Raw genomic sequence first — 10325 nt, 5'->3', positions numbered from 1 at the left:
GTTCCCAGCATTACACGCTCCATGCACTGCTATATACACATGGACCCCCGCACAGGAGCTGCCCTCAGACGGATGGAATCTATGAGGGCTGAGTGCTGGTCACTTACCAGGGTTCCCAGCATTACACGCTCCATGCACTGCTATATACACATGGACCCCCGCACAGGAGCTGCCCTCAGACGGATGGAATCTATGAGGGCTGAGTGCTGGGCCACTTACCAGGATTCCCAGCATTACACGCTCCATGCACTGCTATATACACATGGACCCCCGCACAGGAGCTGCCCTCAGACGGATGGGATCTATGAGGGCTGAGTGCTGGGCCACTTACCAGGGTTCCCAGCATTACAAGCTCCATGCACTGCTATATACACATGGATCCCCGCACAGGAGCTGCCCTCAGACGGATGGGATCTATGAGGGCTGAGTGCTGGTCACTTACCAGGGTTCCCAGCATTACACGCTCCATGCACTGCTATATACACATGGATCCCCGCACAGGAGCTGCCCTCAGACGGATGGAATCTATGAGGGCTGAGTGCTGGGCCACTTACCAGGGTTCCCAGCATTACACGCTCCATGCACTGCTATATACACATGGACCCCCGCACAGGAGCTGCCCTCAGACGGATGGAATCTATGAGGGCTGAGTGCTGGTCACTTACCAGGGTTCCCAGCATTACACGCTCCATGCACTGCTATATACACATGGACCCCCGCACAGGAGCTGCCCTCAGACGGATGGAATCTATGAGGGCTGAGTGCTGGTCACTTACCAGGGTTCCCAGCATTACACGCTCCATGCACTGCTATATACACATGGACCCCCGCACAGGAGCTGCCCTCAGACGGATGGGATCTATGAGGGCTGAGTGCTGGGCCACTTACCAGGGTTCCCAGCATTACACGCTCCATGCACTGCTATATACACATGGACCCCCGCACAGGAGCTGCCCTCAGACGGATGGGATCTATGAGGGCTGAGTGCTGGGCCACTTACCAGGGTTCCCAGCATTACACGCTCCATGCACTGCTATATACACATGGACCCCCGCACAGGAGCTGCCCTCAGACAGATGGGATCTATGAGGGCTGAGTGCTGGTCACTTACCAGGGTTCCCAGCATTACACGCTCCATGCACTGCTATATACACATGGACCCCCGCACAGGAGCTGCCCTCAGACGGATGGAATCTATGAGGGCTGAGTGCTGGTCACTTACCAGGGTTCCCAGCATTACACGCTCCATGCACTGCTATATACACATGGATCCCCGCACAGGAGCTGCCCTCAGACGGATGGAATCTATGAGGGCTGAGTGCTGGGCCACTTACCAGGGTTCCCAGCATTACACGCTCCATGCACTGCTATATACACATGGACCCCCGCACAGGAGCTGCCCTCAGACGGATGGGATCTATGAGGGCTGAGTGCTGGGCCACTTACCAGGATTCCCAGCATTACACGCTCCATGCACTGCTATATACACATGGACCCCCGCACAGGAGCTGCCCTCAGACGGATGGAATCTATGAGGGCTGAGTGCTGGGCCACTTACCAGGGTTCCCAGCATTACAAGCTCCATGCACTGCTATATACACATGGACCCCCGCACAGGAGCTGCCCTCAGACGGATGGGATCTATGAGGGCTGAGTGCTGGGCCACTTACCAGGGTTCCCAGCATTACACGCTCCATGCACTGCTATATACACATGGACCCCCGCACAGGAGCTGCCCTCAGACGGATGGGATCTATGAGGGCTGAGTGCTGGTCACTTACCAGGGTTCCCAGCATTACACGCTCCATGCACTGCTATATACACATGGACCCCCGCACAGGAGCTGCCCTCAGACGGATGGAATCTATGAGGGCTGAGTGCTGGTCACTTACCAGGGTTCCCAGCATTACACGCTCCATGCACTGCTATATACACATGGATCCCCGCACAGGAGCTGCCCTCAGACGGATGGGATCTATGAGGGCTGAGTGCTGGGCCACTTACCAGGGTTCCCAGCATTACACGCTCCATGCACTGCTATATACACATGGACCCCCGCACAGGAGCTGCCCTCAGACGGATGGGATCTATGAGGGCTGAGTGCTGGGCCACTTACCAGGGTTCCCAGCATTACACGCTCCATGCACTGCTATATACACATGGATCCCCGCACAGGAGCTGCCCTCAGACGGATGGAATCTATGAGGGCTGAGTGCTGGGCCACTTACCAGGGTTCCCAGCATTACACGCTCCATGCACTGCTATATACACATGGACCCCCGCACAGGAGCTGCCCTCAGACGGATGGAATCTATGAGGGCTGAGTGCTGGGCCACTTACCAGGGTTCCCAGCATTACAAGCTCCATGCACTGCTATATACACATGGACCCCCGCACAGGAGCTGCCCTCAGACGGATGGGATCTATGAGGGCTGAGTGCTGGTCACTTACCAGGGTTCCCAGCATTACACGCTCCATGCACTGCTATATACACATGGACCCCCGCACAGGAGCTACCCTCAGACGGATGGGATCTATGAGGGCTGAGTGCTGGTCACTTACCAGGGTTCCCAGCATTACACGCTCCATGCACTGCTATATACACATGGATCCCCGCACAGGAGCTGCCCTCAGACGGATGGAATCTATGAGGGCTGAGTGCTGGGCCACTTACCAGGGTTCCCAGCATTACACGCTCCATGCACTGCTATATACACATGGACCCCCGCACAGGAGCTACCCTCAGACGGATGGGATCTATGAGGGCTGAGTGCTGGTCACTTACCAGGATTCCCAGCATTACACGCTCCATGCACTGCTATATACACATGGACCCCCGCACAGGAGCTGCCCTCAGACGGATGGGATCTATGAGGGCTGAGTGCTGGGCACTTACCAGGGTTCCCAGCATTACACGCTCCATGCACTGCTATATACACATGGACCCCCGCACAGGAGCTGCCCTCAGACGGATGGGATCTATGAGGGCTGAGTGCTGGTCACTTACCAGGGTTCCCAGCATTACACGCTCCATGCACTGCTATATACACATGGACCCCCGCACAGGAGCTGCCCTCAGACGGATGGAATCTATGAGGGCTGAGTGCTGGGCCACTTACCAGGGTTCCCAGCATTACACGCTCCATGCACTGCTATATACACATGGACCCCCGCACAGGAGCTGCCCTCAGACGGATGGGATCTATGAGGGCTGAGTGCTGGTCACTTACCAGGGTTCCCAGCATTACACGCTCCATGCACTGCTATATACACATGGACCCCCGCACAGGAGCTACCCTCAGACGGATGGGATCTATGAGGGCTGAGTGCTGGTCACTTACCAGGGTTCCCAGCATTACACGCTCCATGCACTGCTATATACACATGGATCCCCGCACAGGAGCTGCCCTCAGACGGATGGAATCTATGAGGGCTGAGTGCTGGGCCACTTACCAGGGTTCCCAGCATTACACGCTCCATGCACTGCTATATACACATGGACCCCCGCACAGGAGCTACCCTCAGACGGATGGGATCTATGAGGGCTGAGTGCTGGTCACTTACCAGGATTCCCAGCATTACACGCTCCATGCACTGCTATATACACATGGACCCCCGCACAGGAGCTGCCCTCAGACGGATGGGATCTATGAGGGCTGAGTGCTGGGCACTTACCAGGGTTCCCAGCATTACACGCTCCATGCACTGCTATATACACATGGACCCCCGCACAGGAGCTGCCCTCAGACGGATGGGATCTATGAGGGCTGAGTGCTGGTCACTTACCAGGGTTCCCAGCATTACACGCTCCATGCACTGCTATATACACATGGACCCCCGCACAGGAGCTGCCCTCAGACGGATGGAATCTATGAGGGCTGAGTGCTGGGCCACTAACCAGGGTTCCCAGCATTACACGCTCCATGCACTGCTATATACACATGGACCCCCGCACAGGAGCTACCCTCAGACGGATGGGATCTATGAGGGCTGAGTGCTGGGCCACTTACCAGGGTTCCCAGCATTACACCCTCCATGCACTGCTATATACACATGGACCCCCGCACAGGAGCTGCCCTCAGACGGATGGGATCTATGAGGGCTGAGTGCTGGGCCACTTACCAGGGTTCCCAGCATTACACGCTCCATGCACTGCTATATACACATGGACCCCCGCACAGGAGCTGCCCTCAGACGGATGGAATCTATGAGGGCTGAGTGCTGGGCCACTTACCAGGGTTCCCAGCATTACACGCTCCATGCACTGCTATATACACATGGACCCCCGCACAGGAGCTACCCTCAGACGGATGGGATCTATGAGGGCTGAGTGCTGGGCCACTTACCAGGATTCCCAGCATTACACGCTCCATGCACTGCTATATACACATGGATCCCCGCACAGGAGCTGCCCTCAGACGGATGGAATCTATGAGGGCTGAGTGCTGGGCCACTTACCAGGGTTCCCAGCATTACACGCTCCATGCACTGCTATATACACATGGACCCCCGCACAGGAGCTGCCCTCAGACGGATGGAATCTATGAGGGCTGAGTGCTGGGCCACTTACCAGGGTTCCCAGCATTACAAGCTCCATGCACTGCTATATACACATGGACCCCCGCACAGGAGCTGCCCTCAGACGGATGGGATCTATGAGGGCTGAGTGCTGGGCCACTTACCAGGGTTCCCAGCATTACACGCTCCATGCACTGCTATATACACATGGACCCCCGCACAGGAGCTGCCCTCAGACGGATGGAATCTATGAGGGCTGAGTGCTGGGCCACTTACCAGGGTTCCCAGCATTACACGCTCCATGCACTGCTATATACACATGGACCCCCGCACAGGAGCTGCCCTCAGACGGATGGAATCTATGAGGGCTGAGTGCTGGGCCACTTACCAGGGTTCCCAGCATTACACGCTCCATGCACTGCTATATACACATGGACCCCCGCACAGGAGCTACCCTCAGACGGATGGGATCTATGAGGGCTGAGTGCTGGGCCACTTACCAGGGTTCCCAGCATTACAAGCTCCATGCACTGCTATATACACATGGACCCCCGCACAGGAGCTGCCCTCAGACGGATGGAATCTATGAGGGCTGAGTGCTGGTCACTTACCAGGGTTCCCAGCATTACACGCTCCATGCACTGCTATATACACATGGACCCCCGCACAGGAGCTGCCCTCAGACGGATGGAATCTATGAGGGCTGAGTGCTGGTCACTTACCAGGGTTCCCAGCATTACACGCTCCATGCACTGCTATATACACATGGATCCCCGCACAGGAGCTGCCCTCAGACGGATGGAATCTATGAGGGCTGAGTGCTGGTCACTTACCAGGGTTCCCAGCATTACACGCTCCATGCACTGCTATATACACATGGACCCCCGCACAGGAGCTACCCTCAGACGGATGGGATCTATGAGGGCTGAGTGCTGGGCCACTTACCAGGGTTCCCAGCATTACACGCTCCATGCACTGCTATATACACATGGACCCCCGCACAGGAGCTGCCCTCAGACGGATGGGATCTATGAGGGCTGAGTGCTGGGCCACTTACCAGGATTCCCAGCATTACACGCTCCATGCACTGCTATATACACATGGATCCCCGCACAGGAGCTACCCTCAGACGGATGGGATCTATGAGGGCTGAGTGCTGGGCCACTTACCAGGGTTCCCAGCATTACACGCTCCATGCACTGCTATATACACATGGACCCCCGCACAGGAGCTGCCCTCAGACAGATGGGATCTATGAGGGCTGAGTGCTGGTCACTTACCAGGGTTCCCAGCATTACACGCTCCATGCACTGCTATATACACATGGATCCCCGCACAGGAGCTGCCCTCAGACGGATGGAATCTATGAGGGCTGAGTGCTGGTCACTTACCAGGGTTCCCAGCATTACACGCTCCATGCACTGCTATATACACATGGACCCCCGCACAGGAGCTACCCTCAGACGGATGGGATCTATGAGGGCTGAGTGCTGGGCCACTTACCAGGGTTCCCAGCATTACACGCTCCATGCACTGCTATATACACATGGACCCCCGCACAGGAGCTGCCCTCAGACGGATGGGATCTATGAGGGCTGAGTGCTGGGCCACTTACCAGGATTCCCAGCATTACACGCTCCATGCACTGCTATATACACATGGACCCCCGCACAGGAGCTGCCCTCAGACGGATGGAATCTATGAGGGCTGAGTGCTGGGCCACTTACCAGGGTTCCCAGCATTACACGCTCCATGCACTGCTATATACACATGGACCCCCGCACAGGAGCTGCCCTCAGACGGATGGGATCTATGAGGGCTGAGTGCTGGGCCACTTACCAGGGTTCCCAGCATTACACGCTCCATGCACTGCTATATACACATGGATCCCCGCACAGGAGCTGCCCTCAGACGGATGGGATCTATGAGGGCTGAGTGCTGGGCCACTTACCAGGGTTCCCAGCATTACACGCTCCATGCACTGCTATATACACATGGACCCCCGCACAGGAGCTGCCCTCAGACGGATGGGATCTATGAGGGCTGAGTGCTGGTCACTTACCAGGGTTCCCAGCATTACACGCTCCATGCACTGCTATATACACATGGATCCCCGCACAGGAGCTGCCCTCAGACGGATGGGATCTATGAGGGCTGAGTGCTGGGCCACTTACCAGGGTTCCCAGCATTACACGCTCCATGCACTGCTATATACACATGGATCCCCGCACAGGAGCTGCCCTCAGACGGATGGGATCTATGAGGGCTGAGTGCTGGGCCACTTACCAGGGTTCCCAGCATTACACCCTCCATGCACTGCTATATACACATGGACCCCCGCACAGGAGCTGCCCTCAGACGGATGGGATCTATGAGGGCTGAGTGCTGGGCACTTACCAGGGTTCCCAGCATTACACGCTCCATGCACTGCTATATACACATGGACCCCCGCACAGGAGCTGCCCTCAGACGGATGGGATCTATGAGGGCTGAGTGCTGGGCCACTTACCAGGGTTCCCAGCATTACACGCTCCATGCACTGCTATATACACATGGATCCCCGCACAGGAGCTGCCCTCAGACGGATGGGATCTATGAGGGCTGAGTGCTGGTCACTTACCAGGGTTCCCAGCATTACACGCTCCATGCACTGCTATATACACATGGACCCCCGCACAGGAGCTGCCCTCAGACGGATGGAATCTATGAGGGCTGAGTGCTGGTCACTTACCAGGGTTCCCAGCATTACACGCTCCATGCACTGCTATATACACATGGACCCCCGCACAGGAGCTGCCCTCAGACGGATGGGATCTATGAGGGCTGAGTGCTGGGCACTTACCAGGGTTCCCAGCATTACACGCTCCATGCACTGCTATATACACATGGACCCCCGCACAGGAGCTGCCCTCAGACGGATGGGATCTATGAGGGCTGAGTGCTGGTCACTTACCAGGGTTCCCAGCATTACAAGCTCCATGCACTGCTATATACACATGGATCCCCGCACAGGAGCTGCCCTCAGACGGATGGAATCTATGAGGGCTGAGTGCTGGGCCACTTACCAGGGTTCCCAGCATTACACGCTCCATGCACTGCTATATACACATGGACCCCCGCACAGGAGCTGCCCTCAGACGGATGGAATCTATGAGGGCTGAGTGCTGGGCCACTTACCAGGGTTCCCAGCATTACACGCTCCATGCACTGCTATATACACATGGACCCCCGCACAGGAGCTGCCCCCAGACGGATGGGATCTATGAGGGCTGAGTGCTGGTCACTTACCAGGGTTCCCAGCATTACAAGCTCCATGCACTGCTATATACACATGGACCCCCGCACAGGAGCTGCCCTCAGACGGATGGGATCTATGAGGGCTGAGTGCTGGGCCACTTACCAGGATTCCCAGCATTACACGCTCCATGCACTGCTATATACACATGGACCCCCGCACAGGAGCTACCCTCAGACGGATGGAATCTATGAGGGCTGAGTGCTGGTCACTTACCAGGGTTCCCAGCATTACACGCTCCATGCACTGCTATATACACATGGACCCCCGCACAGGAGCTGCCCTCAGACGGATGGGATCTATTAGGGCTGAGTGCTGGGCCACTTACCAGGGTTCCCAGCATTACACGCTCCATGCACTGCTATATACACATGGACCCCCGCACAGGAGCTGCCCTCAGACGGATGGGATCTATGAGGGCTGAGTGCTGGGCCACTTACCAGGGTTCCCAGCATTACACGCTCCATGCACTGCTATATACACATGGACCCCCGCACAGGAGCTGCCCTCAGACGGATGGGATCTATGAGGGCTGAGTGCTGGGCACTTACCAGGGTTCCCAGCATTACACGCTCCATGCACTGCTATATACACATGGACCCCCGCACAGGAGCTGCCCTCAGACGGATGGGATCTATGAGGGCTGAGTGCTGGGCCACTTACCAGGGTTCCCAGCATTACACGCTCCATGCACTGCTATATACACATGGACCCCCGCACAGGAGCTGCCCTCAGACGGATGGGATCTATGAGGGCTGAGTGCTGGGCCACTTACCAGGGTTCCCAGCATTACACGCTCCATGCACTGCTATATACACATGGACCCCCGCACAGGAGCTACCCTCAGACGGATGGGATCTATGAGGGCTGAGTGCTGGTCACTTACCAGGGTTCCCAGCATTACACGCTCCATGCACTGCTATATACACATGGACCCCCGCACAGGAGCTGCCTCAGACGGATGGGATCTATGAGGGCTGAGTGCTGGGCCACTTACCAGGGTTCCCAGCATTACACGCTCCATGCACTGCTATATACACATGGACCCCCGCACAGATTTTTTAATGATCTATTACCAGGACAACTTTCTCCTTAATCGTTACTGATCGCATATGTGATTGGGCTGAGCCCCGCCCCCAGACTGTCATCACGATTCTTAAAGGAAACCTACCACTTGAAGTGGCAGGTTTCCGATGGCAATACCGGGCACCAGCTCAGGGTGAGCTCAGGCTGAGCTGGTGCCGGAGACTATTTTTGTTAGTGTTTTAAACCGCGGTATCGCGGTTTAAAACACTTTTTAAACTTTATAGCCGGCGCAGGCAGGTACGCGCTCGGCGCTTACCATGCGCGCGGCTCTCATTCACTTCCTATGTAGCCGCACGCACGATACCGCGGTTTAAAACACTAACAAAAATAGGCTCCGGCACCAGCTCAGCCTGAGCTCACCCTGAGCTGGTGCCCGGTATTGCCATCGGAAACCTGCCACTACAAGTGGTAGGTTTCCAGCGCCCCAAATAACAATAATAACCCTCCTACTATTTTCATGGAGTATTTTTAGCCGAGGAGAAGTGTGACATTTTCATTAATACAAATATTAAACTAATGGCCGTATATAATACTATAGACTATGTATACAAGAACATCATCTCCGCCCACTGTATCCCCCTCCCCACATCCGTGACCAGACTGCAGCCACCACCAGACTGAGGCCACCACCCACTGTATCCCCCTCCCCCCATCCGTGACCAGACTGCAGCCACCACCAGACTGAGGCCACCACCCACTGTATCCCCCTCCCCCATCCGTGACCAGACTGCAGCCACCACCAGACTGAGGCCACCACCCACTGTATCCCCCTCCCCCATCCGTGACCAGACTGCAGCCACTACTCCCCGCCACCACCCACTGTATCCCTCCTCCCCCATCCGTGACCAGACTGCAGCCACCACCTATACTGAGGCCACCACCCACTGTATCCCCCTCCCCCCATCCGTGACCAGACTGCAGCCACTACTCCCGCCACCACCCACTGTATCCCCCTCCCCCATCCGTGACCAGACTGCAGCCACCACCAGACTGAGGCCACCACCCACTGTATCCCCCTCCCCCATCCGTGACCAGACTGCAGCCACCACCAGACTGAGGCCACCACCCACTGTATCCCCCTCCCCCATCCGTGACCAGGCTGCAGCCACGACTCCCCGCCACCACCCACTGTATCCCCCTCCCCACATCCGTGACCAGACTGCAGCCACCACCAGACTGAGGCCACCACCCACTGTATCCCCCTCCCCCATCCGTGACCAGACTGCAGCCACGACTCCCCGCCACCACCCACTGTATCCCCCTCCCCACATCCGTGACCAGACTGCAGCCACCACCAGACTGAGGACACCACACAGTGACTCCCTCCCCATCCCGTGACCAGGCTGCAGCCAGACTCCCCGCCACCACCCACTGTAATCCCCCTCCCCACATCCGTGACCAGACTGCAGCCACCACCAGACTGAGT

Source organism: Engystomops pustulosus, unplaced genomic scaffold, assembly GCF_040894005.1.
Source record: "Engystomops pustulosus unplaced genomic scaffold, aEngPut4.maternal MAT_SCAFFOLD_90, whole genome shotgun sequence".
NCBI lineage: Eukaryota > Metazoa > Chordata > Amphibia > Anura > Leptodactylidae > Engystomops > Engystomops pustulosus.
Note: the sequence above shows the minus strand (reverse complement) of the source record.